Raw genomic sequence first — 10,902 nt, forward strand, 5'->3', positions numbered from 1 at the left:
TTTTTTTACCTCCGAATTTTTGCTCTCGAGTTCTAACCTTCGTATTCATCACTTGCAGCTTTGCTTTAACCAGCATATTTATGTATTTACTAGCTGACCCGGCAAACTTCGTCCCGCCTATTTTTGTGTTTAATTTAATAATTTTCAGCGTTCCAAATTCATTGATTTCTTGCGATTTGTTTATATCGTTTGAAATTATTGGTTTTATCGGAATGACAACATCCTCGACTTTTGCCTTTAGTACATCACCTCTATTCCGGAAACACTCATATTGGGTGGTATTCAGTTATTTTCGTTGTTTTCCAGAAACTGAAAGTGGTCATCTTCGAATTCAAGATGGTGTCCAGGGTCAATGCTTGGCTTCTATACATTATTTCGATTACGGAAATATTCATATGCAGTAGTATTCGGCTGTTTCCCAAAAGTTGCCATCTTACAATTCAAAATGGTGTCTGAGGTCAATTTTTAGCTCCATGCATCATTCTGGTTAAAGAAACACTCATATTGGGTTGTTTTTGGGTCATTTTCGGCAGTTTTCCAGTCACCAAGAGTCGCCATTTTACAACACAAAATTTTGTCTGAGGTCGATTTGTGGTTTCAGTGCATCATCACGATTTCGGAAATACCCACATTGGGTGGTATTTGGTCATATCTCGCTGTTTTACAGAAACCGGAAGTCGCCATCTTGGATTTCAAAATGGTATTCAGAGACAATTTCTGGCCTCTGAGCGTCATTCTGGTTAAAGAAACATCTATATTAGGTGGTATTTGGTCATTTTCGTCCCTTTTCCAGTCACTGGAAGTAAGATGGGGACTTCCAGTTCCAATTCAAAATGTTGTCTGAGGTCGATTTGTGGCTTCAGTGTATCATAACAATCGCGGAAATACCCATATTTGGTCATTTGCCGCTGTTTTTCAGAAACCGGAAGTCGCCATCTTGGATTAAAAAATGTCATTTGGAGACAATTTCTGGCCTCTGAGCGTCATTCTGGTTAAAAAAAACACCCACATTAGGTGCTATTTGGTCATTTTCGGCAGTTTTCCAGTCACCGGAAGTCGCCATTTTACAACTCAAAATATTGTTGGAGATCGACAAACGTACAAACCGTGGAACACCACCCATGGATTGCCTCATACATAGGCGAACTTTATTATTATAAAATATTCGGCCGAGTCCACTTCACAATAAAATGTGCATTTTTTTCGGTGTACCCATTAGGGTAATATTATTGTCAAAAGTTACTCTTTTTCGCATGTCGTGTAGAACAAAATCAGAAGTGGCGCACCTAGCGGTCGAAAAGGTGACTAACGCTTCTGTCAATTTCAATTTGTCTTCATAATTTCACGTAAGTGAACTATATTGGTATTTAAGATATTTGGTTGCCTTTTCGCGTATTGAAGAAAATTCGCTGTATTAGAAAGTAAGGTTTTCATCAATGGTCCAGAAACCAAATTTAGGGGGAAATTTGGGTCTAGAGCTCTATAGCAATATTTCAGAGAAAAACTTTCTTCTACAAAGTTGTTAGGGCATCCTTAACAGTGCGGTACCATTTAAGTTGTTATGGCGGCTGTGTACAGCGCGGCTATTTTGCTCACTCACCCGTTTTCACACCGGTCGTTGCTATCGTTTCAGTTTGACGTTTCATCCAGCATAATCCTTTAGCAGCGCTATTATCGGGCTGCTAAATTTGAGAGCGCGATACTTCCCGGAAGCTCGGCTACTATTTCTCTAGCGCGTTTAGCAGCGACCGGTACGGTGTGGAGTGAAGATAAAGCACTGCCAAACGGGGTATAGAAGCGCACCGTTAAGGATGCCCTTACATATGATAAAGAGCTTATTGAAAAAGTATCAAAAATTAGGGTGACCAAAACTTTCGATGCTATCAAGTATCTAACTTTTTTATTTTGTAGATAGAAAACCTTGTTCTACAATTTCATAGCTCCAATAATTTTAAGTAACTTTGTAAAAAAAGTTTTTCTCTGAATCATTGCTATAGAGCTCTAGACCCAAATTTCTCCCTAAATTTGGTTTCTTTACCATTTTGAATGTTAAAGAGAATATTTTTTCTTCTAAGATAGAGTGTTGCAAAGAAATATACAAAATACAGACCCCGTTCGACTTTTGCAACACGCCAGAATTTTTTCTGTTGCCAAAATCAAACCATGCCAATAATGAACGGTTCTTTTTTCATGACTTTTTTGACTTTTCGAATGGTCAAAGACGACCTTAACAGTAGAAATGGCCACCAATGTACTAGTTTAAGTTCCAAGTCGTTTGAGGTGTCGCTTGATGAAATTGGGCTGACGACCTAGATATTTGATATTAGAACCGAAACCAAAATACCTTCCTTTTGGAAGATGTTGATCTTAAATTTGTTAAAATAAATCAAGCAAACTATAAAAGTAAAACGAGCTCAAATCAAACATAGCTGCAAAATAAATATATAAAATTATTGTAGTCCTACGTCAACTATGCGGTCGTGTCTTGGATACCACACTCCTACTATTTTTATCTAATCTAAGGCTGCGCCTACTCTCTTTCGCGGTATCAGACATGCGACGCTCAGTGACTTTGACGCAGTTGGCCTCCGATCCCACGCAAAACTCAAACTTGTCACTCATATTTAAGTACTTTTGAGGATAACTCACAGCTAAAAAGTATCAAAAAACTCAAACAAGGAACGTACACCACGAGAACGCTTGATGCAGCGACCTCTATACTTCACATTTGCAACACGACATCGAGCATACGTAACTTCTACTGGTTTACAAATTAAAAACAAAAACAAGCATGGCTAAAATAAACGAAAAATGTTATTTTGGAGCATAAAAGTTGTTCGGTGAAAATTAATTTAAACGAATTTTGAGTTTAGATCAGTACTTGGGCGATGTAGATTTTGATTCTAGGATAGTTTTAGCATGATTTAAGCCAATAAAAAAAATGACAAGAAACAAAATTTTTTGGTAGATATTACCCCTTAACAAATGATCGTATCAAGAAAAACCTAAATTCATCCACCTAGCGGTCAGACCCAGCCTTTCTCATTCAAACTTTTATTTGTAAAAATAGATTTACATGAACGCTTCAATCCAATAAATGTATATTCACTCTTTCGGTTTTAAAATATTGATGATGTGATCTACACATATAAAAAAAATGTAGTTCGGTCTGTCTGTTTGATCCATATAGGCTAGAAAACTACCGAACCGATCGACGTGAAAATTTGTATGTAGGGGTTTTTGGTCCTGATAAAGGTTCCCATAATAGTTTGAGGCCCTTCTCTCTTCTGGAAAGGAGGGGTCCAATACAAATAAAACATAAATTTCTGCACAACTCAAGGACAAACCAAGCAAATGAAACCGAATTTGGCATGTGGATGTTTTAAAGGGAAATAAATATGTCCACAATGGTTCGACGCCCCTTCCTCTTCTGGAAACACATGTTTCTGCACAAATTCCTGCAAATCTTGCGAACTAGTCAACTAAATGGAACCATATTTGGCAGGAGAATGATTTTAGTGGTAACAAATATGTTCCGTAATCGACCTCAGGCAACATTTTGGATTGTAAGATGGCAACTTCCGGTTTCTGGAAAAAAGCCAAAAATGGACGATTACCACCCAACATAATAATATCCCGATAAAAATATTATACACAGGAGCACAGGACCACAGATACCATTTTGAATTCTAAGATGGCGACTTCCGATTTCGGAAAAACAGCGGCAAACGACCAAATACCACCCAATATGGGTACAGTTGAATCCCTCTAAAACGACATTTTTTATATCGGCAAATCTCGCTATAGCGACATTCTCAAAGGCCTCCCAGTTTTTTACTAAAATTCTTTGTTTGTATAACGACAGTCCCTTGCGATGTCGCTATAATGGGATTCGATTGTATTTCTGGAATCGTAATGATGCACTGGTAAGGATGGCAACTTCTGGTTTCTGGAAAACAGCCAAAAATGGCCGATTTCCGTCTAACATTAGTATCTCCGGATCTATAATGATACACAGCAGCTGAAATCGACGGCAGACCTCATTTTGGATTCTAGGTAGGCGACTTCCGGTTCCTGGGAAATAGCCGAAAATGATCGAATTACACCAAATATGGGTGTTTCTTCAACCAGAATGACGCTCAGAGGCCAGAAATTATCTTAAATACCATTTTGAATCCAAGATGGCAATCCGGTTTGTGAAAAACAGTCTAAAATAACCAAATACCATACAATATGAGTATCTCTGGAGCCAGAATGATGCAATGAGCTAACAATTTATCTCAGGCACCATTTTGAATCGCTGAATGGCAACTTATTGGAAACAGTCGAAAATGACCAAATAATACTCAAAATGGATATTTCCGTAATCGAGATGATGCATAGAAGCCAAACATTGACCCTTGAAACCATTTTGAATTAAAAGACGACTACTTTTAGTTTTTGGAAAACAACCAAAATAACTAAAAACCTCCCAATTTGCTGAAAATGACCGAACACCACCCAATATGAATATATTCAGAATTAAGGTGATGTACAGAAGCCAAAAGTCGAGGATGTTGTCATTTCGATAAAACCAATCATTTCAAACGATTTGTTATTAGACTTTGATCTTATCCTATGACCGATTCGTCGTGCGTTTTCAGACTTTAAACACATCGCAAGGAATCAATGAATTTGGAACGTTCAAATAGTACGATACCACATTTAATTTATGTTGAAGCCACATATATCGATCAAAGCAGGTTTAGTTTTAAATAGTCTTTGAATTTCTTTTCTTTCCATAACTTTTGAGCCACATATCAAATTGTTATGAAGTTTGTTATTTTTAAGTTCGAGAGATGACTCGTTCGTATGACACTAGTTATGTTCAAATAAGCCATGTAATCTTTGAGATAATAGACTTTCGTTGTTTTATCAACAATTTAATACATAACGGTTGCTTAAGTTTGATTATAATCAAATGAAATGGGAACGTATAGGGCAGCCAAACTTTGAAACCACGTGTTCAATCATAGTTCATTAGTTAACCCTTAACTAGCCCGCTCATCTCATAATAATATTGATAAAATCGGTTGTGTAGTTACTGAGATAATGAAGTTTCGTGATTTTCACATTTCGGTGCTTTACAGACAAAGTTTCATATCGATTACAATAAAATTCAATAGTGTGTTACGAGGCAGCTAGACTTATTAGTTGACATTCATTTTGTGGAAATCGGGTCAGCCATCTCTGAGAAAAGTGAGTGAGTAGTCTTCGGAATATGTTCCTTTTCAAAGCTGGATTTCACATTTTTAAACATAACAGGCAAAGTAATAGTCTGTGCTATACTATCTCTTCCGATGTCTTCGTCATCTCTGCTATTAAGGTTCATTTCTCTACTTCCAATATCGTTATCGTCGTTTTGTTGTAGAATCTGCTCCGAGTATTCTATAAAAAAGAGTTTCTTTAAAAGTAAACTTACAGTATATTAGGCATGGCAGGATTTACCTTCTCGTTGTTCTGGAGCTGGGTTTAATATCGCCCTTTCCTAACTATCGCTTTCCTCTGAGCTTGTTGAACTATTCAAACAACTTCGATAAATTTTGTCATATTCTTCAAATCGATTAAGTTTTTTCTTATTCCGCCATTTAGGTTTCTAAAGACACTTTTTAGTAAATCGACAGTATTTATGTAAACACCACAAGAGTCTATTCCGCCTGAGGATTGATTGATCGTTCACAATGACACGTGATAATGTAAAAAAATAATTACTGATTTATCAAACGACTAAATCTGCACCCTACGTGTTGTTTCGGATTGTAGAGTAAGAGCCCGCACTGTTGATTGAATTACCGGTTGCTCTTTCCGATTGATCGCGCTCCCTCCCGCTTCTCAGATTTATCAAAACTTGTCGGACAGGATACGCTATAAGCATCGTTAACGATCTCATCCATAAATTCGCTAAACGTTCCTATGTTAGCTGCAACAAAGTTTCTTCGGTACGCGGCCCACCGCATTTTGTATTCGGCAAGTAATTTTATTACTAAATCTTTCAGCAAAGTCGGATTGGCAATATGGTCCAATAAGTTGGACGCAACGATATGGTCATGCAACGTCTGAACGAGCATACCAAATTCTATGATAGTTTCTAACTTATCAGACCTAGGCGAAGGAGCATTTTTTACTTTTATTATTAATGATTTAATTAACATCTCCGATCTCCCGTATCGCATTAGAAGTGCCTCGATGACATGTGGCACGGACGTCTGCTTCGTACTGATTCCCATGCAGGTCTTTTGAGACACTGTTGCAAACGAATCATGTTTTCAACTTCGCTATAGCCACACGCCTCGGTGGTGTAATTGTAGTTGCTAATGAAAACCGGCCAATCCGCCGGATTGCCGGAAAACACCGGTTAGCTACGTGGTAGAACCTGCCTGGCTGCCAATTACTGATGTGTCAGTCGCTGTTCAGCTTCAGAAGAGTACAACTGCGGGGGATCCAGTGCTTGACCGGAGGCCTTACTCTGTCGCATTTTATCCAACGGAAACCTTTGCTTCGATAGCGTACTCATCATGCCAGTTTCACTGGCATCTGATCTTGCCTCATCTACTTCTGTCGCATCAGTATCGTTTGAATCAGAAAATATATCGCCTCCTATCCTGTTATTGGGAGTGGCACAGTGAGATGCACGAGCAAGGGTTGTCTGTTTGTCCTATCGGGCCGATCGCGTCGACTGTGTATTTAGTGGGCGCATTTTTAGGAACAGCGCCAGTCGAAACTCTAGCAGTCCACTGCTCGTGTGGCTGTCCTTTAGAATTTGCTTGTAGCTGACAGTTTCTATACCGCTCTATCAACCTTCTCATCTTCTCTTCATCATCACCTGACGGTTCCGTCTGAAACTTGTGCAGCTGCTGTAAGAGTGCCTTGCTCAGCTGAAATTCGTTTATGGCATTACTCGTACTGGGATTTTTTTTACCTCCGGGATGTGGTAAGTTTATCAACGAATGATTTTCGTTTCGCACTTTTTTATTGTCAGGATTCGGCTGTTTCGATGGAGCGTCTTGCTGGGACTGTCGCTCATGTATATCAACACGTCCGACTGCGCCTTCCTCTTCGATAACCGTTTTATTATTTGCTGTGTTTGATTCATTCGTCGAAATAGGCAAATTTGCCATCCACTCTGCAACCTTTGAATGGCCAATACTTTTTTGACTGTGAATACTACGATTTTCTTCCTGTAAAGTGTACTCTAGAAGACGATACTTTTCATTCAGATGTTTTTCTTCGATGTCCAGACGCTTCATCTCCAGTCGTTTTTGTTCCTCGATACGCTTTAGATTTAGTTCGTATAAAGCCGCACGAGATGATGTAGCTGAAAGCCCAGACAGAGAACTGGCACGAGAGCGAGTGCACAATGAACACAACCATTCCTTTGTCTGAACAGACGAGGTAACTCCGGCACACGAAAAGTGCCACCAAAAGTCACACCGATCACATGCCACCATCGTTTCTGCAGAATCGGTTCTCTTACATGCCCTGCAACTCGAATTACCTCCCTGTTCCGGAGCCGTCTCAAGTTAGGTTCACTGGCCATAGTGATTTCTTTGAAGAAATGTTGTTTCGGATTGTAGAGTAAGAGCCCACACTGATGTTTGTAGCAGTTTAATTATAGAAAAAGCTTCAAAGCTATAAATATAAATTTATAAATGTTGTGCGCTAAGTCGAGTAGAAATGTGAAAGTACTTACAAATCAGTGAGCCCTACACACGTGTATCCGAAAAACTGTATTGGTTTTATAAGTGCTTTATAAGCTAGCTTTATCGAAATGTACGGTATGTAATAATAAGAACGGTAAATACGTTATTTATTTACCTGCTGCAGGATGAACTCTTAATTATTCAATTAATTTAACAATCAATTACTTCAAGCTAACCTACGTCACCTTATAAACTGTCGTTGTCTTCTCAAAGCCAAAGAGATAAGCTGATCCCCGATCAGCGATCACGGCATTAGCCGTTTATTAACGGCGAGCAAAGTTGCCAGTTCCTTTGCCTCCTTGGTAACACTACGTTAACCAATTTACTTTTTCGATTTATTAGGCGAAGATATCAGTCAACATATCCGATTCGACGAAATTAGTTGATTAGTAGGTCGATCACATACGTACCCGATTCAGTTGATACATGCGTAGAAATGTATCTGTCAAAATTTTTTAACGGGAATATTTCCATTAAGCTAGTTTTGTAATTGGGTTGTTTAGCTACTCACGGATTCATGATTTTTATATATCAGGTAAAAGAGTGAAATTTTCTGAGCAAAACCTGATTTTTAAAAATTTAATATCATTGTCCTTCGATTTTTAAATGAAAAATAAAAAATCGCTCCAAACCGCTACAATGACAGTTGGTATATGGGCGAACTGTCATTGTAGCGATTTCACGCAAAAGTTCAAGCTTTAATCTTCCAATGTTTTCTTTCAATTCGCACAGAATTTGCTCTGACTTCGCACAACCAATGCGTGATACACATAACGCAAATCTTGTACAAGGAATACATTGACAGAGATCAAAATAAGAATATGAATCATATACACAAAAATCGTATTGTCTCGGTAAACTTCGGCTTCGGACGATCAGTTTCGAGGCGCTCGAAAAACCGTTCTTTACTTTCGCGAGCCGGTGCGTATCAACGGCTCGTGCATCCCTAAAAATCGTCAGCAACCGATACAGCCAATAGTGAGCCTTGTTGCCGCGGAAGTTAATGACGCTGGTGCCAGTAACGCAGAACCGAATGCATGTGAATGAAACCAGAGTCATAATTAAATGCAAAATGTTTTGGACTAATCTCATGTTTTTGTTTATTGTTAATGATTGAATGATGTTTTCAAATGTCCTGATTCATGAAAGTGAATCGATCAGACAATAATTTCCTCAATGGAGTCAGTACCCAACTTATCAGTATTGATTGCTGGTTGCACTGTTTTAACGATGCCAACCTTCTGAACATCGGCTGATGCTTTATAAGTGTAATGGTTTGGAGCTGCGCAATACATTCAAAATACGCTAGAGCATCAAATGCGTTATGTCAAACGCACATGCGTTGTACTGGTTCCAATTTTAATCAGTAAATGCGCTAATTTCGCTCATAAATGATCTGGTTACGCACACTCCAACTTTTGCGTGTTCGAACCGATTTTGAGCAGTTTTATTTCGTGATTTAAAAATTGAATGACGATAGAAAATTTTTGAAAATCACGTTTTGCTCAGAAAATTCAGCTCTTTCAGATGACATAAAAAACAGATATAGCTAAACAACCCAATTATTAGTATCCATTTACTGAAGATAGTGGGTGTTCAACGCTCGGGAGATTCGCTTAATTGGTTAATCCCACGACGCAGCTCCTGAAAGTAAAATCACAAGGCACTCAGATTTTTTTAGAGAGAATTTTGTATAAAATACTCCCCCCGTAATAGTTGCAGCTCCATTATCATTTTAAGTCGTAATTTAAGTTGAAAATCCATCATATTTGTAAATAATTATCGCGAAAGAGTAAAACAGTATGGACACGTTGTAAGTTTTTTCCCGATTGATTGCACTTTGTTTTGTAGTTTCGTTTGGTTGACGTTTCTGCGTCTGCGTTTGCAAGGGCTGCGCATAAACTTTCGTGTAGAAGATGCGAAATATTTCAGGGTTGTGGATATTTTATGAGATTTCTTTTGATCATTATTTATGATGCAGAGATCGAAGCATAAAATAGGTTTAGTGATGTAAGTTTCGGAAGAGAGGTCGGTTATTGCCTGAAGTATAATTTCGGGGGAGACTGAACTTTTGGGAAACAGTTTGCGGTAAATTCATATTGAAACGATGTTCTCAACGAATGATTGAGGTGTTTCTTTTTGAATGAGCCTGGAGTTAAGGTTTAAGGGGGGACGCTACTCTAGAAGGTCGAAGAATCATGAATTTTCATATTTTTTTTGGCTGTCTAGAGTAAAGTGAAGTGTTTGGAAATTTTGACTATTGATTAAGGTATATTTGAAGATGTATTTTCCATGTCGTGAATGTAAATATAGTGAGTATTACACTGTTGGCAGCTGGGAACGTGGATGCTCTCTCTAAATCAGTACCTATGTTGGGACTGTTCGACCTCTTTATAGAAACGCAGAATATTCGTTGCTGTATTCTTAAAGCTGTAATTAATTTTATTAATGATTGAACAATGTGGAAAAATGTGGAAAAATGTTAACCTACAATTTGGTCTCTTTGATCTGGATCCCAACTAAACTTTTTATAAATCAGCAGTTTTAAACTGCCCTAAAATTTAGGAGCGTAAATTAGTTAATCTATTTTAACGAATTACACTTATTTACCGATTATAAATCTGTTGTCTGCTATAAATCTGTTATCTGCTAAATCTGATCAACTGTACGTTCTGGATTTAACTTGACAATAGAAAGAATCTTTATTTGACGCCTTCACGCAATCGTATATGTATTCTAATCTTTTTTATTTCCGTTCGGTATCAGGGTTGATAATTATGTTATAAGATAATGATAATATGTCAAGAAAGATCGTTGAATGAGGGTCTTTATATGAATCAGATATCAGTGCGCCCAGTATTCGCAACAACCCCCAGCCCGTAACGCGCTACTTCGGGTTGCATTTTACTTTCGCGTTACCAATCGGGTCAACCTTTAGCACTGCTAACTTTGATATAGGTCTGCGATGAATTCTACCATCTGCTATCTGCACACACGCTTGCCTCACGCGACCATCAGCTCCAGGAACCACAGAAACAATTCGTCCTCTCATCCAACCATTTCGTTGTCCTTCTTCTATAATGATGACCAAATCACCTACCTTAGCTGGCTCTACTTCCGCAAACCATCTTGTTCGTTTTGTGAGGGTTGGGAGATACTCTCT

The 10,902-nt window shown here is 38.3% G+C and overlaps 1 long non-coding RNA gene across 1 annotated transcript; it reads right to left on the minus strand.

Moving 5' to 3' along the window:
• Positions 1 to 5,072: 5,072 nt before the first annotated feature.
• On the minus strand, positions 5,073 to 9,641 carry LOC129724170 (uncharacterized). The gene is made up of 3 exons (XR_008727882.1): positions 7,730 to 9,641; positions 5,488 to 7,668; positions 5,073 to 5,427 (listed from the first exon to the last, which is right to left on the minus strand). It is a non-coding gene; the product is annotated as an uncharacterized LOC129724170 (long non-coding RNA).
• Between the last annotated feature and the right edge of the window lie 1,261 nt (positions 9,642 to 10,902).

This window comes from Wyeomyia smithii, chromosome 2 (genome assembly GCF_029784165.1).
Source record: "Wyeomyia smithii strain HCP4-BCI-WySm-NY-G18 chromosome 2, ASM2978416v1, whole genome shotgun sequence".
Classification (NCBI taxonomy): domain Eukaryota; kingdom Metazoa; phylum Arthropoda; class Insecta; order Diptera; family Culicidae; genus Wyeomyia; species Wyeomyia smithii.